Raw genomic sequence first — 26,728 nt, forward strand, 5'->3', positions numbered from 1 at the left:
TTTTTGGCGAATTTTTGAAAATATAAAATTATTTGAAGCGTTTATAGATACTTATTTGGGTCGATTTCTTGGTGGTCATTTCAAGCATATCCTGGTAAAAAAAAAAAAAAATAAGGTATTTTTACTTCTGATTTCCACCTGGAAATTGAGCTAAATGTGGATAAACTCTTTGAATTAATCTAAAATGAGCCAAAACTCGATATCGAAAATCACGCGAAATTGTGAAATTCGGATTTATGAAATTCTGAGTAAAATAGGTGAAATTCCCCATTCGCTCCTTTAAAAAAATGTAGGGGCCCAAAAAGATTTCATTCACCTCACCCTCTTGCTCACAATGGTGAAAAACGCTTTTTTGGGCCTGGGGGGGATGTCATACCTTAACGAATTTTGAACCAAAAATGTTGAATTTACCCAAATTACACAAAGGAGACATGATTCTGATCACGTGAATTTTTTCCAAATTTTTTGAACCACCAGGAGTGGAAGATGATTTTTTTTCAAAAATATCTGCATAAGCTGGCCTTTTTTGGTATTTCTTTTCTGAGGGAGACGCTAAATTGAAGTTGCGAGCCCCTAATTTTCATACCACCCCCCTCCCCGGCCACTGTACATAATTTGAATTTTCGAGAGAAAAAAATCGAAGTTTCAAACTTTAAATTTTTACAAAATTTCACCAAATGGAGATGGAAAACTGGTTAACACCTTCTGAAGACGACTTCAGGTTGGTTCAAGTCATTTTGGAGCCTCCAGCGACTTTTTGAAAATTACTGGAGCCTCTAGTAGATTTTTTTGAAACTCGAAATTTCCACAAAATTTCATCAAACTGAAGTTGGAAAGCTGAAAATTATTCTGCAAACTACTTTCAATACGCTACGAAGTCAACTGCAGGGGGATTTCAAGTGATTTTGGAGCCTCTGGCGATTTTTTGAAAATTACTCAAAATTTCATCAAACAGAGATGAAAAGTCGAAATTCATTCTGCAAACTAATTTCAATACGCTACGAAGGTGACTGCTGGTGAATTTCAAGTCGTTTTGGAGCCTCCAGCGACTTTTGGAAAGGTCGTATGGCGTTTTTTGGAAAATTAAAATTTCCAAAAAGTAGCTGGAAGCTTCAAAACCATTTGAAACCACCATGTAGTCTGCGAAGTAAATTTCAGCTTGCCAACTCCATTTGATAAATTGATGTTGGATTGAAATTAGTCTGCGAAATATATTTCAGCTTCCCATCTCCATTGATGAAATTTTATAAAAATTTAAAGTTTAAAAAATCTGCTGGAGCCTCCAGTAATTTTCAAAAAGTCGCTGGAGGCTCCACAATGACTTGGACTCACCAGAAGTTGTCTTCAGAGAGTGTTAAAATTGGAGTGTAGAGTAAATTTCAGCTTTCCATCTCCATTTGATGAAATTTTTAAAAAATTTAATGGAGGCTCAAGAATTTTCAAAAAATCGCTGGAGGCTCCAAAACGACTTGAAATTTACCTGCAATACTTCGTAGCGCATTGAAATTAGTTTGCAGAATAAATTTCAGCTTTCCCAACTCCATTTTTATGAAATTTTGTGGAAATTTCGAGTTTCAAAAATTATTCTGGAGGCTCCAAAACTGCTCAAAACGGTTTGAAACAGTATCCAAACGATTTGGCATGTCGAAAATAGGATCTATCCCAAATTTCAGCTTTTTTGGTCAATTAGGTAAAATTTTTATTTTTTCCCTCATTTTCGACCTGAATTTGATTTTCAAAAATTCACCAAAAATCGAAAATGCACTTTAGCACTTGAAATTTTGACAGGTGAAAAATTTTTGCCTGATCTTTCGATCTACCTTTGTAAAGTTTAAAAAATTTCGTGCAAGTCCTATGTTGGAACGCAAAATCTGCGATTTCGGCTGATCTGTCAATCAAAATGGCCGCCATTTTGTAAGTAGGGCCACTTTTTTTTTAGTACAAGGGCTAGAAATGTTCCTCAGGACTCCCCTTTTAAGAAAAAAGTTGTCCCAGAGGATCGACGGAAGGGGGGGGGGGTGCAATAATTCTTGAGCGGGCTCCCCGACGTGCAAGATAAGTACTGAAGTACATGTAAACTTGAATGCCAAATTTTAGATTTACGAATTTTCATCGTAATTCTGATCTCGTTTTTGCACTTTACTATTCAGATGATTCAACATTTTTTTACAAAGTTACAAAAATTTATTCATTTTTTCATTTTTTTCTAATTCGTTCATTTCTTTAGTTTTTATGGAAATTTCTCGATAATTTCGAACTTTTCTTTGGGGGGGACGGCGTCTCCCTGCGTCCCCCCACAAAAAAAGCCCTGCATAAGTAGGTACATTAGGTACATACCTATTGAAATTTTTTTTAATATTTAATTCAGACGAGTCTCTTTAAAAACTCAAAAAACACTACAAAAATGTGTTTTTTGTGTCGTGGCACTTTTAAAAAAGCGATACTGCCAGTGATATAGTTGTGAAATTTTGTACGTGGGCTTCTAAAAAACAGTTAGAAAATCAAACAGCTTCTTGAAAACCCCATTTTGAGCCCATGAGCGTCTCCTCCTTCAATTTTGGGGTGAAAGAAGAGTGAAAATATGGGTACATTTTTGGGCCCAACATTTTTTTAAAAACAATATTTTATCAAAATTTCAAAAATCCGAGGACAGGGGCATTTCACTTATTTCATCCAGGAGTAAGTACTTTTTTTGAAAGTATTCCTATGAACAGAAATTTTTTTTTCTTATAGGTAAAATAATTCTAGATTTAAAAAAACAACGCTTTAAAAGTGTCTAAATGGAGATAAATTTTGTTATTTCGCTTATTATGAGAAAAATAATTAAAACATAGATAACTTCATTTTTACCTGATCCAAATTATTTCCCGCCTCCTGTAAAATTTCAAAAATTCCGAAGGAATCAAAAATCAAACTGAAAGCTCCAGAGTGACTGAAAATGGTGAAATTGATGATCTCGCAAACCTAAAGATTTGCTGGCACATCATAATTTTGAAAATTTTGAAAATTACGCTCTCCCCTCACCTTCTTCAGAACTTTGCCTGGGTTCAAAATTAAAACATGCGCGTAAAAATCTGTAAGTATTCTGCGGCTGCAACTTGGAAATTTTACATTTTCTTTCTCGTATTTACAATTCAATCTTATACAATTTCAAAAATTGAAGTTTTTCTTCTCCTCCCCCTCCCCCTCCCAAAAAAACTAAATTTGAGGTTTAAAGAAAAGGCACAAAAAACAAAATGTGAGACTTTGAAAACCTTGATTTTTACGTTTTTGAATTGTTTAAATTGACTCATTTCCCAAGAAGGGCTCAGCTCTTTGAGTTTCAACCAAAATGAGAGTGAAAACAGAAAGAAATCGACAGCCAAAACTTCTTTTTGACAATTTTCGATCAAGTAAGGCGAAAAATGAGAAATATTCAAAATTTTGTCCAGTTGATGCAGAAAGCTAAAATTTAATATCTGAATCGACTGGAAACAATATTTTGATCAGTTCATGGAGCCTTCAACAAATTTTCTAAAGTTGAAATTCAATAATAAAATTTTACCCAATGAAGTTTGAAAGTTGAAATACGTCTTTATATCGTCTAATTTCATCATACGAAACCGATTGAAGACGGTTTCAAACTGTTCTGGAGCCTTCAGCCATATTTTGAAAATTCTTCTAGATTTTAAAAAAGTGCCATGAAAACTATCTCAGTTATATTTAACAATAAACAATGAGAAATTTTTCACTAGAAAGGTGAGCGGGTTCTGCGCCAGGAGTAAAAATTTCATTTTGAGTTGCTCCAAAATGCGCTAGAAAGAATGTGGGTGGTTCATTCTTATGTTTAGTGTGGTAGTTTATAAATGTCTGAAGCTTGGTAATGAGAATTTTTCACTAGAAAAGTGAGCGGGTTCTGCGCCAGGAGTGAAAAACTTCACTTCGGGTTGCTCCAAAATGCGCAAGAAAGTATTTGGGTGGTTCATTCTTATGTTTAGTGTAGTAGTTTATAAATGCCTGAAGCTTGGTGATGAGAATTTTTCACTAGGAAGGTGAGCGGGTTCTGCGCCAGGAGTGAAAAATTTCAGTCTCAGTTGCTCCAAAATGAACATGAAAGTATGTAAGTGGTTCATTTTCATGATTAGTGTGGTAGTTAATCAATGTCTGAGGGTTGATAATGAGGCATTTTTTAATAGAAAGGTGAGCGGGTTCTGCGCCAGGAGTAACAAAATTGGACTGCTTACAACTTTTCGAGAAAACTATTCGAGATGTCTAATTCAAATTTGAATGGATACCATAATTTCAGACACAAGTACGGCCTAAGAAACCCTTCGAAATTAAAACTTCAGTTGCCCGAATTGATTTTTCGATTTTTTGAAGAATTTTTGAGTAATTAAAATTGACTGTCTTTTGCGATTTGTGGTATGCTAAAGAGAAAAATTGAGTATTTCAGTAAAAATAATGAAAATTCGCTCCAAGAATAATAATATCAACGCTCCCGAACCGAATTTTCCCAATTCCAGTCAATCTGGAGAATACCTATAGCTCGATTTTTGATTCCTCCAGAATTTTTGGATTTCTTCAGAAGACGTAAACTTAGAAATTAGTCAGTGCTGCTAAAAATCGAGTTTTTGCTCATTATTGACCTGTTTAGGTACCTATACAGGATTGATCCACATAACATTTGGGCCAATTTCCAAGTGGACACCTGAGTGTGTTTTTTTGACCAGCATGTTTTATGAAGAAAAAAAATCAAAAATCGATATTTTTCTTTTCCAAAGAAAACTTTTGAAATTTGCACAAATGAATGTACTTATACATATATATCGTCTAGAGTCAACCTCCCGAATTCGAATATTGCCATTTCGAGCTATTCTGGGGTCTTTAGCGCCCCTTTTCGATTTCTCCAGATTTTTTTGAATTTTATCAGAAGGTGCGAAAATTGATGTGGGCAACTAAAAATCGAGTGGTGACTTATTCTCTACCTGTTTAACGAGTTTTTCCACGTTTGAGCCAATTTTAAGGCATACTCTTGGATTGTGTATTTTTTCTTTACCTAACAAACAGAATAGAGCAAAAAATCAAAAATTTTCTGTTCGTGGGGAAATTTTTGAAATTTATTAGATTTCATCGGTATCATTTCGATTCCAACTGTTCAATGAACTTTTTTCAAACGGCTTGAATTATTATCAGCGTATATTTTTAATATTCTCTACAATGAAACGACAGTCGTGTTTCGATTAAAAAATAAATTCGCTTTATTAATTTCGCGAAAAAAAAAATTAAACTCGACGTAATTTCTATATTTTTTAACAGCGTTATGTGTTTTTTTACTCTCTTTTTATTAGGCAAATACACAATATGCAATGTATGCGCTTTTCGTTATTTTTTTTTTTTTTTAATAATCATTGCTTTTATGTATAAATTAAATTTTAATTGAATCTTTTGAACGAGCTTTGGGTTTCAGCGAGGTATTAAAAATTCGCGAAAAGATTAATAAAATGCCACCATTTACGATTAAAAAACGACTCCGACTCCGGTTTATACTACGACCAGAGCGTATATAGCTCAGCGAATGAGGCGAGAGAGGCGAGAGAGAGGCGAAGAGCGAAAGTACACGTATAATAATTTTATTAGCGCGCGCGCACTTGCACACGCACAAGCACACGCTGAAAAAGCTCGTCGCGTCGATTATTCAAAGTTTTATCCAAGTTTTTGCCGACACCTGTAGCAAAATTTGCACACACCGACCACCGCGTCGCATCGTCTTTCGGTATATCGTACCTATATAAACGTAGAGTTTGGGTTTTGCGTTGACTGAAATCTGTCGATACGTGTATTTATACTTCTTCAACATTTTACTCGACTAGTACATCGTTCCATTAAAAGGGAGGCCCCCTCGTTCGCTTCTCAGCCATAATAAGTTTGTCGCGAGCTTATCTGCCAGGTTATAGGTACCCTTGTCCTTCGGCATCCTCGTGCTAAACGTAGGTATACTGTACCTACGCTATGTATAGAGTTAAACTTTTCAAACAAGATAACTGATTCGCAATTTAAAATTGTTTAACTTTAAGAATAACACGTTAATATTTGAAAATTCCTCGTAAACAATATGGCCGGAAATTTTCGAGGCTTGTTTTCGCGTTCGTTCGTCGTCGTTCATTGTTTGCGGTTCGTCTTTGATGTTCATTATGAAAACATAAGTCCTATACTCATCGGACATCGTCGTTTGTCTGTCTAATATTTGTTTGTTTGTTCTTTTCAATACATATTGAAAAGGTTATTGTAATAGAAAGGATCCGAATACGATGTTTCAAGGATAGGTAGACAGAGACATATTGTGTTGAAAAAAATATTGCTTCTGTTGAATATGAAAATAGTGTTGTAGTCGTCACTCGTGTATATAAATGTTAAATGAATCATTCTCACGCATATATAGGGAACATTTTAGATACGTTTGAAAAAAAAAAAAAAAAAAAAACACCAACACTATTCTGCCTGCTTCGCCTATTTCAAGCTCAAACTAATGATTCGAGTTTATATAAATTAATGATCATCGAATCGAGTTGATTTTTTAAGATGGCCATTTTTCAAATGCGAACAATCGATTGTATTACTCGTACATTCGAGTTAAGAGGAAAACCAAAAGCCTGCTGCCTACAGCGTAACATTTTACTACACAGATATGTGGCTTTATAAACTTTGGATGTCTTGTACTTATGAATGAATTTTGGGTAGCGTTTTCAAACATATAGGTGCTCTTTCTACTCGTATTTTGTCGAGCTTCAGTTTCCTCGATGCCTTGAACCGTAAAATCGTTAGATTTTCTACTCGGATGATTTTAGAACTTTCTGATAACTTTGATATTATGGGCTCGCTGCGCAGTCTTCAACGCAACTGTAATATTCTGCTTTTATGCCTCTTACATACTTTCGTGGAGCTTCTCCTTCGTAGAAAAAGATTGAGATGGTCAAAAGTGTATCTCACGAGAAACCAAAATGTATTTTTTTTTGAAAAAAAAAAATAATAATAAAAACAGAGTTCAAATTTGATCTCGAGTATTCCTTCCCTAATTTTTAAATGAAAATTTCAAACTTTTCATTATTTTGAAAAAATGTATGTTCTTGATGAATATAATACCCGCTGAAAAAGATAATCTAGGCAGTTTTTTTTCAACTTACTGACATTTGATAAATTTCAAAGACGAGAAATATTAGGTATTTTTTGGAGGTTTTAAAACTTTTCTGAAATGGCGTGAGATGGGTTTATAAAATAGCTACTCTGCCATCATCTCAGTTTGAATTTTTTTTATAAAAAGTAAAAGTTGACATTATTTTTTAACCACTTTGTAAAAATCACGAAGAGACTCGCTCTCTAACAATGTACTTTGTCAACAGAAAATGTTTCAACAAAGTAGGTACGTATCTCAATTTTAATTTATTTTAATTCATTTCTCGCCGTATTGTGCCGACGATCTCAAGGTTGCTCCGAAAAAGTGAAGTTTCTGCCTCCAGCATGGTCTGACACCTCCATATCGAAAATTTCAATCGCCTGTATTGATTTAAAAAATTTTGGTGAAATTTTGAAAATTCAAAAATGGCGATTTTCTGAAATTCAAGTTTTATTTTTCGAAAGTAATTTTCGAGTTCCAACTTTTTTAGGCATTTCAGTATCCTCAGGACAATTTTCTATTTTCGAGAAGTATCTAGATCTACTGAAATTCTTCAAAAAACGCAGAAATTAATTTTGGCAGTTGGAAATCGAGTTATGAGGTACCTAATTTTCGATCCGTTTAACGAGTTTACTTCATAATAGAGGGCTCAAAATGGGTTTTTCAAGAAGTTGTTTGGTTTTTTTATTATTTTTGAAGGTCCGCATGCACAAAATTGCAGAATTATATCACTGGCATGGCAGTATCGCTTTTTTTGGTGGTGCCTTGACACAAAAGACACATGTTTGAGTGTTTTTTTTTTGTGATTTTGGACGATGACCCACCCGGAGGAAAAATTTGCAAACAAAATTCCAATAGTGATGATTTTGATGCAGGTAAATATTTTTGGAAGAAAGAAATTTCGTGTGCTTGGATTAGTTTTAGAGATATGACGGTTTCAAATTTGCTTTTGTCAATATCTCCCCCTCCCCTGGAGGCCAAAATTTTTTGAAAAAAGTCACGTGGCTAGACTCATGTCTCTTCTATATATTTTGTTTTTTTTTTAACCGAAAAATGCGTTTTTTTGGGATGGGGAGAGGTGGGTAAAATTTTTTGGAATCCAACAATAATTTTTCATCAAAATTTCAAAAATTCGAGGACAGGGACAGAGGATACACTTCATCTTTTTTACCTTGGAGTAGATACCGTTTCGTTATGCAGTGTTTTCATCAGAAAATCTCGAGATTTTGTCACATTTTTCTCAAAATGTTCATAACCCAATAAATTTGCAATTCAGTGTAGAAAAATAGTAAAAAAAATATTGTAAATGTTTTCAAAAAATTTATTTTTGAGAGAATTTTGATGAAAATTGTTTTATTGGTTTTTGATCAATGAGACCATCAAGTACAGAAAATTTTAACATTTTTTCGATATTTTGTTTTATCCATTTTTTTCCTGATTTAAGAAATTTCAGTACCAAAAATTTCTCTCATTTTATTTTTTATTTTTTTAGCAAGATTTCAGGATAAAAAAACGTTTACCTAATTATTGTGAGCGAATAAACTGATGCTAGTGAAATGGTAATTTTATTTTTATGTGTAGTATATGTAAATAAAAATAACTTACTCTTTTTCACATTGATAGATACTGCAAATATGTAAAAATTCAAAACTCACCTGAAACAAAAATGAAAATAAACAGTTGATTAGTAAATTTGATAGCCTCGAAACAATAATGCAATGTTAAGGGAAGATTTTAGTCCTTTTCCTTTTCCCCTTTCATCTCTTCTTCCAGATTTTTCAAACACAAGCATAGATTTTGTAACACTTCAAAATAGCACGATCAAATTGCCACAGAGTCTACAAGAGGGTGAAAAGGAGATACCGTTTGTTAATTAATTTGGATTAGGTACATTATAATGAAATGAGCAATTTTCAAGTACATATTTTGAAATGAAAAAAATTACTACAAAAATCTATTTGATGCATTTGATTTGGAATTTATTTGGCATGCAGATGTTTTTTAATGTTTCAACTAAATCTTCATTGAAAGGGCTTCCAAAAATACGCCATAGTAAGCCAAGTTTTAGAAGTTCAATCTAATTTCTGATTTTTGGCGTATTTTTGAAATTTCAAAAATAGTCTATTTTATTTCGTGAAAAATATCAAATTTTGATAAAATTGAAGCCTGGTTTCATGTCTCACTTTCGAGCTCACGAATCGATCAGTGTTTTTTCTTCTTTTACTATATGAACTATACAATCAACGATTTCAAGATCTTGTCTCCTTTTTGGAAAATTTTCGAAAAAGAACTAAGATGAAATTCAGCATCTTTTCAACGCAGAAAAATATGAAAATCTATTGGAAGCCCCAAAAGGACTCAAAACCACCACCAATCGATTTGAAAAGTTCAAAAGTAATCCTATGAACAAATTTCAGTTTCCTATCTCGGTGTTTTTTTTAATTTTATTTTTTTCATAAAAATTTAAGCAATTTTGAAAAATAAAAATGCACCAAAAATTGAAAAATGAGTTTGGTGACTGAAATTTGTCTTGGTGGTGTATTTTTTTATGCTCTGACATAGACTTTTTTGTATGGTTCAAAAATTGTGTGTTCTTTGGGATTTTTTGAAAGGGGAGGGGGGAGGTGACGACATGTTTTGCCAAAAACAAAAATTCCTAAACTTGACCCTGACTACAATCATATTTTTAGAAACTCAATTTCACTATAAATGAGAAAAAGTGCACTTTTTGGAAGCTCACATTTTTCTAAAATTAAAGTACCAAACCCTACTTTTGCTCGTTCGTGTCAAAAAAGGTTTGAGATATTGGTGAGGGTGAATTTGAGCCTAAAAATACCATTTTATCCCTTTATTTTGAAAGTAATTGGCCCTCAAAACACATTCATACTTAGAATATGACTTGGAAAAATTATTTTCGGAGCTTGTAGCTGTTCAATCCAAAATTTCTAGATTTAAACAATTTTTTCACACTAATTGCACTCTCCACCAATTTATGCAATTTTTGGACTATCTATTTTGGCAAATTCAAAGCTTTCTAGCTGCCTGAATTTTGTGCTTGGGCAGCTGTAATTTTTTCATGGATCTGCCTTATATTGGTCTTCATGCTCTGGTGAAAAAAATAAAGAGAATCGGTAATTAAGTGGTCGAGACGTTTTCTTGGAAGTTTCCAACTTTCAAAGACAGCTTCATATTCACGGCGAACAGGTTATGCAATTTTATTAACTTTTCGTGTTCTTACGTCTAGGAATGTATTGTGGACGCAAAAAAGCCTATGATGCTGACGCGTCCTTAAATAAATTATTTCATTCATTCATTCATACGAGTAAGTACCACAAAATTTATGCACTTTTGATTTTGAGAATTCATGGAGCAAATTATTCCGAAATCTCGAAAGAGTCTTCAGATCGACTTGAAATGCCGACAATGGGTTTTCGAGACTTTTCCACGAGGAATAATGTTCAACTCGAAACAGACAGTTTATGAGGAAAATCTCAAAATTACCTAATAAAAAACAACTAGGTATGATTCATTTTCTAAATGGATACAAAGATTTTGATTTTTGAAATAAAAATATCCATCGCCTTGAATCAATGGCTCATTTTTTAAGAGTTTGGGCAGGAGAGAGGAGATGGTGGAGAAGAAGAAGAGGTTGAGTAAGTATCGAGTTTCCAAGTTTTTGAAACTGGAAATGGAAATTTAAAAATATTATTCTCTCAATTTCAGAAATATTTCAATGTCACATACACAATGAACGTGGCCTCTAATATTTCAGAAAAAAGTATTTAAAAACACAAAATAACCTCCTTCCCCTCCTCCCCCAAAAAACCTATTCGCAGATTTTCAAGCTTCCATAGTACGAATAAAACCCCCAGAAAGTGATCTTGGATTTTTACGACCAAAATCCGGACTTTATAAATCTTTTTTTTTCTGGAAATCATGCTGCTTGAAATCAAATACATTTTTAAGAAATGGATGTATGTTTTTGTGTATTTTCGACTCACTTCCCCATTTCTTTATGGTGGCATCGAGGTAACTTCGTGAAAAAGAAATCAGGAAGTAATCCATGTATACTCAACTGTAACTGCTTTCTGATTCTTATATACATATTTTCTATGTACGAAGTATTGTATTCCCAGTTGACGACGAGGCTCGCGAATCTCTATCTATAAGATTATTATTACCTACCTACTCACTCAGTTAAAAACGTAACGTTAAAATTTTGCATATTCTACTCGCTTGCATATTTTATAAGCCGCGGCATAACATTTAAGATTGCCTTTTTTAAAATTCAAGTACCTACATAAGGCATATAGTTTAAAAAACAAGTCGAATTCTCATTTGAAAAGTATAATATACCTGGTACAAATAGCTGGCGCTTGTTCATGTCGAACACCGTACTTGAAAAAAAGTACCTAAACGAGCAGGAAAAAAGAAATGGAAATAAATGAAATTAATTATCAATTTGCTCGAGTCGTTGTATAAGGTAGATATATACTACTCGTATAAATTTCACCTTCCTTAGTGTATAGTACGTTTCCATTTTCATATCCAAATTTATTCGAAATATTTGCCTGTCTTTAGGTAGGTAGGTATAATGAATGGCAGTATACATTTTTTTGAATTTAAAGAAAAAAAATACAAGTAAAGAAGAAAAAAAGTAAAGAAAAGAAGAAATCTCAAACCCTCGAATCGTCGTTGTATAGTCGCAATATTGCACAAATTAGCCGGCAGTTTTTTTTTTTACGTTCTCTCTTTTTTAATGAAAGAAAGACGTAGCGTAGTAGGTCAGGTGGCACCGTAGTAGTAGCAGAGTAGCTGTAGGTAGGTACATGATTAATGTTTTGAGAAAACGAGAAAAAAAAGTCGTAACTTATTATGTTAGGTAGGTATGGTAGCAGGTACGTTGGAATTATTTTCTCTTTCTCGAATTAATTAAAGCGCCATCATCGTACTCGTACTATAGTACGACTAACTAAGCGACTTGAGGCTTTATCAAATTTTAATCAATTTTCACCTGGTGTAAAAATATCAAAATGAATACATTTAGGAATATGCATATACAGCTACCTTCAAGTTTGGAGAAGAGAAAAAGTAGGCTTTTTCGCGTTATTATGAACGATGATGATTACTTAGTTGGCATCTTTACGCGCAACACAACGTACAAGGTGGTGCCAAAAAATAACCACGTGTAATGACGAGTTGATTTAGAAAAATATGTAGGTATCTAATCATGTAGAAATATAACACGAGTAATCAGAAACGTGACGAAGTGGTGTATTCGGGGGAGGGATGAGTAGTTGTGAACTGGCTTATGATGTTATATCAATTGGCAAAATTGTCATTTCCTCTTCCATTTCACCTTTAAAAAAATCGTAATTTTATTTAGCAAAATTTATGTTTTTTTCTCAGGGTGAATTTTTCGTCCATCTCCCTCCCTCCCCCCAAAAAACCATCCAGTTCTGTTCATATTATCAGGTTGACTAATTTTTACGAAATTGAGTAATCAAAAAGACAAAAACGAAAATCAATTGCACAACTTGCACTGAAGTAGACAAACCGCTAATTAGCTAGATGTGGTTTGAACAAATTTTGGAAGGAAGAGTTTGAAACAGAAATATTTTTTAATTTTAAATGTTCAAAAACGATGCTTTTATAAGTAGGTACATGAAAAAAATTTTTGAATTGTTCTACTGCAAGGTTGGAATTGAAATACAAAATTCAAAATTTACCATTTTTTTTCGTGTTTTTTTAGCCTTTTGGTCTGTGAAAATAAAATTCAAGAAGAGAATAGAAATTCTCTCGGGCAAAATCTTGAGAAAATTTACTGATGTACAAAAAAATCATTTTCAATGCACCTATAATTATGTACTTGAGAAATTTCAACGTCAGTGTTTTGTGATTTTTGGTATTTTTGAATGAAATTTCGCACCTTTTTTCGGTATTTTTCACTTTTTTGCACCGGTACCAACCCTGTGGGTATTGATTTGGTTAAGTATTCGTATCTTTCTCAAATTTTTGAAGTCAATTTTTCATTTTTGAAAATTTTTGAAAAATTGCTCAGTAGAATTCAAATTTGCCCGAGCAAACCGAAAGCAAAATCTTTGAAAAATTGATGTGTACTTGTGTACCTACATAATTTGAAAAATAAAATAACTGATGCAAAAAGTTGTTTTTCATGGCTTCAACATTTAAAAATTCCAACAAATAGTTTTCAGGAAATTATAATACCTACTCGTATTTTCAAAAATAGAAATGAAAGCACAAGCGAATAAGGTAGTGTCCAAGCTTTCAAAAATTATTAATTTTTTCAAAAATGAAAAAAAAACATTATTTTTGATGTGAGAAGTCAATTTTTCAACCTTCCAACTTTGGTCAGAGAAAAGGAAAGGAAGGTGAAAGCTGTGAGAAAGTTTTCAGGAAATTATAATATTTTTAAAAATACGAATGAAGCTCAAGCGAGACGAGGGCAAAAGCTTTCGGAAATTCACAATTCTTCATTTTTTCAGAACATAACTTTTTCATTTCCAAGAGCAACCAATTTTGGCAAAGATTAGAAATTCTCGTTTTCGAATTTTTAGCTTTAAGGTAGGGAATTTTTTTGGGATATTATCAGAAGTTGAAATTTTCTGGCAGTTTTGACTGGAATGCGTTATAGAACCTCCACAAACTACGAATTTCAATACGATATGAAGTCGACTGCACGATGGTTTTAAATGGTTTTAAAGCTTCCAGATTTCAAAAAGTCGCTGCAGGCTTCAAAACGACTTGAAATCTACCAGCAGTCGACTTCGTAGCGTATTCAAATGTTTGGAGAATGAATTTCGGTTTTCGATCTTCATTTGATGAAACTTTGGGAAATTTCAAATTTCAAAAATCTACTGGAGGCTCCAAAACGACTTATTATCCACTTGCAGTCGACTTGGTAGCGTGTTGAAATTAGTTTACAGAATTAATTTCGGCTTTCCAACTCCATTTGATAAAATTTTGTGGGAATTTCGAGTTTCAAAAATCTGCTGGAGGCTCCAGAACTGTTCAAAATGGTTTGAAACAGTTTCCAATCGATTTGGAGTGTCGAAAATAGGGTATATCCCAAATGTCAGCTTTCTTGGTCAATTTCGTAAAATTTTGATTTTTCCCTCATTTTTGGCCTGATTTTCAAAAATTCACCAAAAATCGAAAAAAGGACTTTGACAGGTGATAAATTTTTGCCAGATCTTTCGATCTATCTACCTTTGTACGGTTTAAAAAATTTCGTGCTAGTTCTATGTTGGAACACAAAATGTGCGATTTCGGATGACCTGTCAATCAAAATGGCCGCCATTTTGTAAGTGGGCAACTTCTTTTTTTAGTACAAGGGCTAGAAATGTTCCTCAGGATTCTCCCTTTGAGAGAAAAGTTGTCGCGGAGGATCGACGGGGTGGTGCAGTAGATCCTTAAGCGGGCTCCCCGACTGATCAAATTCGAAAGTTACCTACAGGTCAATAAAACTATCCGCAACACTTACGCCAATGTTGATGCAAAAAAGCACTTTTTAGCATAATTGATTACTTTATAGTTTTTGAGAATACCTTAAATTATGATGTTACAATTGATAACACGGCAAAAAATTCTGGTGGGGGGGGGTACAAAAATCCACGAACTTGTTTTTTTTTTGTAATTAATCATTTTTTCTTAGCCAATCCTAATTAAATTAATGTTTTTACAAATACTGAATCTTGTTAAGCAATGTAGGTACGTTGATTTCAACAAGTTTTTTAGATCTTCGCTAGATTAAATAGAGAAAAAAAATCCAAAAAATGTCCTTCAGGGGCTAAAAAAAAGTTACGAGCCACCCTTACTTAATTTTAATTTTCAACTTTCAAAAATCTTTCGAAGATTCCAGATCTCCTCAACATAATTCAAGACCAATGTGAGTTTTTGTATTTTCAAAATTAAACCCATCCATGGTTAAATTAACTCGTATGACCATAAAATCTTGCAACCTTATGGGCGATTTAACATCACCGCTGTGAAAATATACCGAGTCTGGTTTCATTTGAAAATTGAACTTTTCGTCCATTCGAAACATCTTGGTTTTTCGGGTCTAAGCCTACGTAACTTTTACCGTTAAAAATAATCTATTCGTTTGGCTGGCTTAGGCCGCGACAGGTTTATTTTCATACTTTATTAAATAAACGAATCAAGCTCGTGTGAAAAATTTACGCGCTTTATCAACGTTATACAATTTTCGCTTTATGTTTTAAATTCTCGCCAACGAATTGAGTTTGCAAAAACGAAGCGCGGCGCGATAAACAGCTAAAAGCAGGGCAGGTGAATGGTGAAAAAAAAAGAGGAAGATGCGATAAAAACTTGTAGGTATAATTTCACGTCGAGAGTTTTATACGCTTTTGCGTTCCGCGTGTACGTTGAAATGAATCTACCTAGTTACCTGTGTATCGGCGGCGGAAATGTAAGACCAGACACGAGGCGCAGGCGGCATAACCCCGAAGCGGCCCCGGATACCGTATAAACTGAAATGTGAAAATTAATGCTTTGGTTAACCAAGTCCAGTAAGTTAACGTAGCGTGTTTCCTTTGATGCGAAAGTGATTTTTCACAATTTAAATGTAGGTACCTGTGTGGCTGTGTATCTTATTACGTACATATTGTTGGATAGTTGGTCTTTAGCCATAACAGACTAAGTAAGAACTATTGAACAAAAAAAGCAGGATTTTTTTCAAAGAATGTCTCCTCTTTGTGGATCTTTATCATTCCTTAAGAGACTACTCCACGTTTAAAAAAATTTCGAATGACTTTCGATTCAAAATGAAGATCTCCTGCACTTAATTGCGTCAAAACTTGAACCCCCCAACCGCTATTTTTTTCCGAAATCTACCATGGTGGACTTTAATGTATCTATGACTCTAACTGATGGAAATATTCTCGAACTGGATAGAGCTAAATCGAAAGAGTGTGCAAAAATACATCACCAAGCAAAATTACAGAAGCTAAAAAGCATTTTTGGATTTCTGGAGGATATTTCGTAATAAAAAAATTTAACTGGTTGGAACAGTAACTTCTGCAGGTACACATTTCGAAATAATAATTTTAAAAAAATATAAAAACTGAAATTGGAGGTTCCACAATGGTTCGAAATAGGTTGTTTTTACAGTACAGAGTCTTTTTTCTGTGCATTGAAACAAAATCGACTTTTTGTTGAGGTACCTACGAAATGATTTTTTAAAAGGCTGCAAGTAAATTAAAACTTTTTTTGTATTGATTTTCATTTTTTTATCCTAGAGAAAAAATATGCTTTTGCTTTTACTTTTTGAATTATTCCCATTTCACTTTTTTGTGATTTTCTTATTCACTCACTCGTCTGCACTTAACAACATACTTAAAGCTTACTTAAGTAGTTTATAAACATGGAGAATGAAAGGACGAGGGTATAATTTCAAAATTCATTAAAATAGCTGCTACGTGTACGTAAAATACTTGGCGAACAAGTTGCAACATGGTATGTAGGGAGATGTCGAGTAATAACGATGAAAACGGTATTTCAATTCAATTTTATCCCCGCCTTGGGACATTAGGTATGCACCTTAAACTACCTCTCTTGATGGACGTACATATAAAATGATTCAGAGAGGCGTGCCAAACAGGTGATCACACCTCCCCCCCCCCACTAGAGAAATTTAGGCGAAAAGTTATGAATTTTTGGGAAAAAATTGGGTGAGTTGGAAAGAATTGGGAAACAGCTTGCTAAACTCCATTGGATAAAATGTTATGGTAATCTCAAGTTTCAAAAATCTGGCGAAGACTCCAGTAATTTTCAAAAAGTCGCTGTAGGCTCCAAAAGGGACTGAATCCACCTACAGCCGACTTTGTAGCGTATTGAAATTAGTTTGCAGAATAAATTTCGGCTTTCCATCTCCATTTCGATGTAATTTTGGGAAATTTCGAGTTTCAAAAATCTGCTGGAGGCTCCAGAACTGCTCAAAACGGGTTGAAACCGTTACCAGTCGATTTGGCGTGTCGAAAATAGGGTATATCCCAAATTTCGGCTTTCTTGGTCAATTTGGTAAAATATTGATTTTTACCCTCATTTTTGGCCCAAATTTGATTTTCAAAAATTTACCAAAAATCTAAAAATGCACTTTAGCAGTTGAAATTTTGACAGGTGATAAATTTTTGCCTGATCTTTCGATCTATCTTTGTACGGTTTTAAAAAATTTCGTGCATGTGCTATGTTGGGAACGCAGAATCTGCGATTTTGGCTGACCTGTCAATCAAAATGGCCGCCATTTTGTAAGCAGGGCCACTTTTTTTTTAAGACAAGGGCTAGAAATGTTCCTTAGGACTCCTGCTTTAAGAAAAAAGTTGTCCTGGAGGATCGACGGGGGGGTGCAATAGATCCTTATGCGAGCTCCCCGACTAGATGCGACGATCTTCTTTTTCAAATGACAGAAGATCCCTGAAAAAATTAGTTCTCCAACTTGAACTTGAGTTGTGCTGGAATGACCCTGACGGATCACACTTGAAAAAATTCAAGAAAATATGAGCAAATCAAATTTATTCGAAAATTTTCCATTTTCGCATCAGAATTTGTTTAGATAGTTAGTCGCCTTTTCAATAAAAAACTTGCTCGATGCTCCCAGCAACTTTTGTCCTCTTGTTTAAGGAGCTTCCAAATTGAACAAATCGAGATTGGTGGCCAATTTTTTTTAAAGCTTCCATCCTGCTTATTTTTACGTCAGAATTCTTTTGAAGAATCCTTATTTTCAAGTAGAAACTTTTCAACCCCCCCCCCCCCTAGCCGCAAAAAATAAAAATATCGGTCATATTATACACAGCTCTCCGAATTTGAAAAACAGATCTAACAAAGTAAAATTTCAAATGGGTTCATCGGAGCGATTTCGATTTCCAGAAATGAAGATCCAAGTCAAAAAAATGACGAAACCCTCCACCCCACCTCACCCCACCATCGTATAATTTTAATTCTATCTGATATCTTAAACTAATCATTATTGAGATCTGGCGAATTTTTAACAATTTTCAAAACTGACGCCTTTGAAAAACTTGAAGGTTGCTGGGAATAGGTACCTAGAGTGAAGCCATCGCTGTGTTAGAAGACGTTACTCGTACCTCTACCTACTCGTAATACTTAAGCCGTATCCTTTGGCGCACAAGTCTTGAAAAGACGTCGGCGTCCATTGAAATATATTTCATTTTGAAATAGGAAACGAAGTAGAATTTCGTTTCTTCTACAGGTACACGGAGTTTGGTAAAATTATGTGCTCATATTTCATTTGATAGCGAGACGAGGCCAGGAGGCGACCAACCCCGTCCGGTCTTATATATAAAAAGATGAGGGAAAAATACCGGGCTAAAGCTTGTAAAATCCCAGTCTGAAGTTGATCTCTTGTAAAAACTGCGGTCGTTGCAAAAGAGCCTATTATCTCAGAAGGATATAGCTGATAGGAGGAAAACAATCCTTTCAAAGTCCACGACCACAACCTATACAAACGTAATTACACTCGTTTAGCATAAATTGTCTGTTTTGCGATTACATAGAGGTCTGGCAAAAGATGCGACTGAGAAGTCGGAAAGGGCAAATGTACCTATATAGATAGGTACAAGGTACGTACACATAGACATACGCCAAGTTGTACGTTTGTAGCTACACTGTACCTACTACAAGGGTAGGTATATTATACTCTCCTTTTTTTTCTCTCTTTGCGATGCGACTCGTTTTCATAAAAATGTATGAACTCGGGCGAATTTAATTTAACGACCACGCTAGGATTTTCAAAAGAAGGAAATATCCGACGATATATGCCAATCCGCTTAGGTACCTTTACATTTCTTATTATTTTTCATTCCGTATCATATCGGCGTGGATGGCGGCGCGACGACGTTATTTTTTCTACTCTTATTTCTTCTGCTTTTTCTTTTACAAAATATCGTAAAGAATTACTCGCCGCAAAACATCCGAGTTACCTGTGTTAAATTATCCCTCGTGCTTTTTCCAACCGATGCTATATACTTTTTCTTATCCTTGTAGAAGTGTATTTTTGTACGCCGGCTCCGGCTGCTGAGCTACTAATGCTTTTTAAAGAGAAGACGTAGCACACATAAGACGACCCCCACCGGCCACCTCGTGCTACAGCAATCCTGCTTCTATACGTGGTATATATATATAGATATATTCAAACCGAGAGAAATCTTAAAACGTCACTAAAATTTACTATGAAGTTATAATACTGTGGAAAAACTTCGCAACCAACTTCGACGAACAACTTTAAATCAAGTTATTTAATCTGTATCGTAATATACCAAAACAGTACTAATAACTATGTTCGTACCCTTTAGCCACATTTTCTTGCTGGCAAATCTACCTCTCTCGCCCTTCCTAATTACCTAACTACCTTTTATTAAACCGTAAATTAAATTATTAAAATTTAATCGACAAATAAACTATTGTTACCGAGAGAGGTCTGTTTCAGCTTCGGCTTTTCCAAATGAAATTACTTACTCCACAGTTGAAAATACCTAATATATTTTTCTTTTATGGAAAATGAAAAAATTACTACCTACCCGCGCAGGTAGGTATACACCTACCTACGCGTTTAATAAAGCACGAGTTTCTTTAGAGCTACACGTAGCACGTACGTATACTACGTAGACGTACCTAATGAGTTTAAAGGGTTGCCCAACGTGTTGAATTTTTTGCTACGGTGTCGAGGTTATATTTTGGTAGGTAATCTTTCTCTTCCACGTTATTTTCGTACAGGTGGATATTTTCGTGTTGAAGGAAACAAGGAAGTAGAAAAAAATTGCGGTCAACATTCTGACATTTTTTTTTTTACAAGTATGAAATCAAAACAGGAAGGATATTAGTGATTTTTATAAAGTTATACGTTTTGAGCAGTTCAAATATTTTTATGGCTCTTTTTAAAATACCATCCGGAGGCTTCAGAACGGCTCGAATTTACTTCTAATCGACTCAGTATGTTCAAATTCAGATATAAAGTTAAGGGGTTTTCTTTCATAATGGATTTTTTTTTTTGGAGGATCCTCCAGAAAGCGCGGGGCCACGGCAAAGTGCCACATTTGCCTCGCCCTCTCAATGGCCTTGCTGTTTCCCTGTCTTTTTCTTTCCCTCCTTCTCTCCTTCCAAGAATCAGTTGAAAGCAATTTAAAACCATTTTGAACAGTTTTAACACTTGCAGCTTCGATTACTTTCTATAGATTCGAGCTAAAGGGGTGGTTAAAAATAAATAGGTAAAGTAGGTAGGTACTAAGCACCTTACTTATGAAAGTTTCAACTTTCTGGTTGGATGGATTTTTTTTTATACTTTTGACCCTTTGGATAATTCACCTAAACTCGAAAAACCACTCGACCAAAAAATGGTACCAGTAGCCCCTCCCCCTTCCCTCACCTCTCCTCTTAAAATAGAAAATGAAATTTAAAAAAAAAAGGAAAAAAATTTTCCAAAAATTTGTAATTTTTGCGTCAACTTTTTCAATGTTGGCAATTGAATATTTAAGACCCCATTTTCCTTGCCAAGCCGTTTTGGTCCCTTCTTGTACTAGCTTTAAAATTTGAAAAAAAAAATCAGAAAACATGAAATCAATCTCAGCAAAAGAAAGTCTGTAAGAATTTTTTGAAAATTTTTCATTTCTGGTCTTCAAAATCGTTCTAATTAACCCATTTAAAGTTTTACTTTGTTAGATTTTTTCGTTTTTCCACTTTCAAATTCGGAAAGCTGTGTAATGAAAGGAGGGCAAATGGACCAATATTTTTATTTTTTGTGGTCGGCGGAAGGGATTGAAAAGTTTTTACTTGAAAATAACGATTATTCAGAAGAATTTTGATGTTAAAATTTAGAAAATAAATTGGTCACTGATCTCGATTTATTCAATTTGGAAGCTCCTTAAACAAGGGGACCAAAAGTTGCTGGGAGGACCAAGAAAGCTTTTTATTGAAAAAGAGATTATTTAAACAAATCCTGACGCATATAGTCCAGGAAAAATAACATTCCATTGGGAAAAGTGAGGTAGAAAGCTGAATTTTGGTATACAGGTCCATTTTTTGGTGCTGAACACGAATCCGATGAGTCCCCGGTCGTCCCTGGTGAGCTTTCTCCCCTATTGTGGATCTAAGCCCCCCAAAACCAGTTTTTTGCAATTTTCTCCCCCGCATTGCATTTTAGCGAAAAATGAGGTTAGACACAAGAATCTACGTCAAATTTCCGATCTAGTGACATATCAACTTTTCTTCTACCCTCAAGGGGGTTGGAACCACAACCATTCAAAAAAGGGGGGTTCCCTGAAAAATACAAAACGTCTATAGGCGCCTAAGAGGGGTGAAATGGTCCCCGACAGCGTTCGAGTTGATATTAGCATGAAAAGTGGGTACCATAGAGAAACCTCCGCGCAAAAAATTTTAGATCCACACCCCCTCCCCTTTTTGCGGAACCCTCCTTTTTTGAAATTTCAGTATCACTTTCCTCAGCCCCATTTCAACCGATTTTGAAAATTTTTCTGGAGGTTATGTATATGCTTGATAGGTAACCCCACAAAAATTTTCAACCCCCTCCCCTCATATTTACCCCCCAAAATGGCGTTTTTTTCATTTTTTTAGGCCTATTAACAATCAAGATTGCGAGGTAAAATTTTGTAAACACGTTTTTTGGATGTATTTTTGGCCCCCAAACATCATATACTATACTAGAAATTTTTGCTTTGGTGCGCCGTGGTAAAAACTTGAAATAATGTATCGTAGGGGGGTGGGGGGTGAAATGGCAATTTTGAAAAAAACAACTATCAATGAGTAGGGTATCGTTTTCATATGATTCGATACCGCTGAGCACGAATATGACCTCAGATTTTTTGCTACACTCACCTACCCCTCTCCAGAGTCCCTCAGCCCCCTCAATTTTCACGATTTTCGAAATATAGTTATTTTGATGATGTTGGTGTCGTTTTCATATGATTCGATACCGCTGAACACGAATATGATCTCAGATTTTCTGCTACAATCACCTACCCCTCTCCAGAGTCCCTCAGCCCCCTCATTTTTCACGATTTTCGAAAGAAAATGACGATTACAACTATTCCAGCGACGAAAGTTATACCACAGATGATGACATTAGTGATGATGACGATTAAGTGAATCACAAATTAACATTCTTTACTTTTTTTTTATAAGTCTTTCGTTACCATATTTTTTTGTTGTGATTTTTTATGTAGGTAGTCATTGAATTATAAAATGCATACTCATACATACTCAAGTTACAGTTATCATGAATAATTATTATGCCACATATGCTCCGCATACCTATACAGTCCAGTACACATACAGATTGTTACGTTTTCTGCGTGGAAGAAAATTGAAGGGTCCACCCCCCTCGAGGGGGAGCCATGTGCTGTAGCTCATTCTACGAGAAATTTTATGTACAATAACAATGAACTTATGTAACTTTCCCATAGCAATGAAACTAACATCACCAAAATAACTTTATTTCGAAAATCGTGAAAATTGAGAGGGCTGAGGGGCTCTGGAGAGGGGCAGGTGAGTGTAGCAAAAAATCGGAGGTCATATTCGTGCTCAGCGGTGTCGAATCATATGAAAACGACACCAACATCATCAAAATAACTATATTTCGAAAATCGTGAAAATTGAGGGGGCTGAGGGACTCTGGAGAGGGGTAGGTGAGTGTAGCAAAAAATCTGAGGTCATATTCGTGCTCAGCGGTATCGAATCATATGAAAACGATACCCTACTCATTGATAGTTGTTTTTTTCAAAATTGCCATTTCACCCCCCACCCCCCTACGATACATTATTTCAAGTTTTTACCACGGCGCACCAAAGCAAAAATTTCTAGTATAGTATATGATGTTTGGGGGCCAAAAATACATCCAAAAAACGTGTTTACAAAATTTTACCTCGCAATCTTGACTGTTAATAGGCCTAAAAAAATGAAAAAAACGCCATTTTGGGGGGTGAATATGAGGGGAGGGGGTTGAAAATTTTTGTGGGGTTACCTATCAAGCATATACATAACCTCCAGAAAAATTTTCAAAATCGGTTGAAATGGGGCTGAGGAAAGTGATACTGAAATTTCAAAAAAGGAGGGTTCCGCAAAAAGGGGAGGGGGTGTGGATCTAAAATTTTTTGCGCGGAGGTTTCTCTATGGTACCCACTTTTCATGCTAATATCAACTCGAACGCTGTCGGGGACCATTTCACCCCTCTTAGGCGCCTATAGACGTTTTGTATTTTTCAGGGAACCCCCCTTTTTTGAATGGTTGTGGTTCCAACCCCCTTGAGGGTAGAAGAAAAGTTGATATGTCACTAGATCGGAAATTTGACGTAGATTCTTGTGTCTAACCTCATTTTTCGCTAAAATGCAATGCGGGGGAGAAAATTGCAAAAAACTGGTTTTGGGGGGCTTAGATCCACAATAGGGGAGAAAGCTCACCAGGGACGACCGGGGACTCATCGGATTCGTGTTCAGCACCAAAAAATGGACCTGTATACCAAAATTCAGCTTTCTACCTCACTTTTCCCAATGACCCTTTTTTTTCATCTAATTTTCCTGGACTAATAAATGGGAAATTTTCAAATAAATTTGATTTGCTCACATTTTCTTGAATTTTTTTTAAGTGTGATCCGTGAGGGGGATTCCAGCACAACACTCGAGTTCAAGATGGAGAGCTGATTTTTTTTCAAGGATCTTCGGTCATTTGAAACAAGAGATCGTCAGGTTGAATTTGAAAATTGTCTACAGGTTAATAAAACTATTTGCAAAACTATTAACAATTTTCTCTGAATTAATAGCAAAATAGAAAGAAATATTATACCTAATGAGTAGGGTGGCTCTCACTTTCAGGGTTGAGATTTTTTTCTCCCACCCCCCATCTCAGTTGTTCCATTTGGTGAGAAAATAATTCTCGAATTTCGATTTTTCCCTCAGTAAAAAAAAAAAAGTGGTGCCAGATTTACCCTCATTTTCCAAAAAATAAAAAAAAAACAGAAAATGATGTAAAATTTTTAAATTTTTGATTGTTTTCATTCCACTCCATTCCAATATTCTCCCTTTGGACCAAAACGACCCCCTAAATCTATCACTTTTTCCCATTGAAGGGATGAAGAAATTTAAGGGGCTGTTTTGGTTCAAATGAGGAACATTGAGAGAGAGCAGAATGTAAAAAAAAATCAAAAATTGATCAATTTTGATTCATTTTCCATTTTTTGCTTTTTTCAAAAGGGGGGCAATCTGACACCACTTTTTTCTATTTATGGGGTTGAAACTTTATAGGATTCGTTTTTTCATCAAATGGAACCATCTTGGGGGCCAAGAAATCCAGAAAAAAAATAATAAGAATCACCCTAATGTTCAGGTCAGCTCATTTCGTATTTTTTTGTGCCAAAATATTAAAAGAATATCATTCCTGAGACCGGGGAAATATTTTGGAACGCAGCAGTACCAATTCTTTGGTAATTGCTGCCAATTTTAAAAAATTGAAAAAAATTAGAAGTTTTTGGTCTTGAGCCTTTTTTTTCTCAAAAATCATAATAAATTGTTAGACGGATATGGCTTAATGGTAACACGTATATGTAAATAGGTAATTCTACCCTTCCAGCACCATTCAGTGATGTGGTTGGTAACAGTGACGTGGTCAAGGTGCCAAATAAGCCTTCAAGCTTCTTTGGCAACTGGACCAAAGTGTAGTTCGTTTTTGCGAGTCTTCGAGTTGCCAAGTTAATATGTCCTTAATTCTTTAGAGCTCCAGCCGTAGGTTTAAAGTGTTTTTGTATAGTTTTAATTAGTGTTAAATAGAATTAAAGTAATCCCCCCTGAGTGAACATTGTGTTTTTCCCAATCATATCATTTCTCCGAGTCGGTTACTAAGTGTGTCATCTTTGACAACAATAAATTCGTTTACACAAAATCTTATGATATTTTAGTGTGTTCAGTAGTGTACTTCAAATCCCATAGCCGGGGTAAGTGGTAATTTAATACGATTACAGTTGTGCACCCATCGTAGCATTACCTGCTTAATCGAGTAGGTAACCTAGTAGATATCAGATATACGTACGTATAATCTTATTGATATCTACGACACATTAATATTTTATCAAAATGTCATATTTTACATCAAAAAATGAGATTTTTACTCAAAAAAATAACTGTTATGTATTTAACCAAAACAAATAAAATGAATCGGTTAAGGTTATGGTTAAAAAATTTCAAATCAATAATTTTGGTTATGGTTATGGTTATGGTTGCAGTTTTTGCCTCATTTTAGCGGTTAAAATTCATTTTGGTTAAAAATTTTGGTTACGGTTTCCATCCCTGCAAGAAAGATATCTTTTGCAAGGATATCTGGCAAGAACAGGTCCCCTGGGCTTAACCTCGTGTAGCAGTCACTGGGCACTTCCCTCTGGAATATATCAAGGATATCCCAGTGCTCTACATATTTGGCGCCCAACGTGGGGCGCCAGCATAGATCGACGTAGAATCTTGAATGTTTTCCTGATTGAGGAGCTCATTGCAAAAATAGCCCTTGTCAAAAATGAAAATAAAAAACAAGAAAGACAAAAAAACCACTGTAAAGTCCTGATGAATAGGTATAGTGCTCAAAGTGATTTTTTTATCAACTTGAGTATTTCCTGTTACTCTCAGAAAAACGTTTAGAGGGCTATCATACTGATGCATCCATACAATGCAGTGGAGAAAAGAACCTTCCCAATTTTTTTTCAAAGTGACAAGGGCTATTTTTGCAATGAGCTCCTCAATTACTTGGGACTGGGTCATATTTCCCCAAACAGGTTGGGTAGCAACAGGAGCGAAAAAACCGATTTTTTTCGAAAATTTATTTCTTTGAGGGCTTATTTTTATCCTCCAAGGGCACCTTTAGAGCTAAAAATTTTTTTGAGTACATAACTTTCAACTCAAAATGAAGGTCTTTGCTAAATTTGGTCAGAATCTATCGACCTTTTTTTTTTGCAGCGATCCACCCTAATTTGTAGGTATAATGATCAATTTGTTTTTTTTATTTATTTTATTACAGTTTCCTGATGGTAATTCAAGACAGAACAGTGTTAAAAAATTCTGTAAAAATTTTGCAATTCCACTTAATACAGTCCAAACTGTCAATTTCCATTAAATTGATGAACGAAACAACAAAATTCACACCGCTAGCTAGAGGTAAGTTTCTTTTACTCATTATTGGTAGGTAGATAGCTCTACACGAAGAAGATAACATATTAGCGAGTATTTCTCATCTTCGTCGGATGAAATATTAATTGGGAAAGTAATAACGAAACTTTGGCGAACATCGGTTTCCTATTCGAGCACAGAGTTACATTCACGAGTATTCGTAAATACGAGTAGGTACGATACGTGTAGCTTATGCGTACACACTTGTGTCTTGTATACGTACTACATTCGGGGGAGTTGCTTATTGGCCAAGAAGGCGGTGTAGGTCTATAGGTATCCGGTGTTTTGTGGAAATTCGAGGCGAGAATAAAATCCGCCTAAACATTTTATTCGTTTAATGTTGAACAATAAATTGTTTTAACGCTGC

General features: G+C 34.9%; 2 protein-coding genes and 1 long non-coding RNA gene across 7 annotated transcripts in view; 1 reads left to right on the plus strand and 2 right to left on the minus strand.

Moving 5' to 3' along the window:
* LOC135840889 (uncharacterized) overlaps positions 1-26,728 on the plus strand; it is a 402,381-nt gene that overhangs the window by 328,467 nt on the left and 47,186 nt on the right. Inside the window, exon 7 of the long non-coding RNA XR_010557795.1 lies at positions 26,213-26,349. This is a non-coding gene — a long non-coding RNA (uncharacterized LOC135840889). The remainder of the gene's footprint in view (positions 1-26,212; positions 26,350-26,728) is intronic.
* bma (SCY1-like protein bma) overlaps positions 1-26,728 on the minus strand; it is a 390,878-nt gene that overhangs the window by 324,521 nt on the left and 39,629 nt on the right. The gene's annotated exons all lie outside the window — the stretch shown is intronic.
* LOC135840888 (5-hydroxytryptamine receptor 1-like) overlaps positions 1-26,728 on the minus strand; it is a 919,288-nt gene that overhangs the window by 148,856 nt on the left and 743,704 nt on the right. The window lies entirely within an intron of this gene.

The sequence above is a fragment of the Planococcus citri genome, chromosome 3, assembly GCF_950023065.1.
Source record: "Planococcus citri chromosome 3, ihPlaCitr1.1, whole genome shotgun sequence".
Taxonomy (NCBI): domain Eukaryota; kingdom Metazoa; phylum Arthropoda; class Insecta; order Hemiptera; family Pseudococcidae; genus Planococcus; species Planococcus citri.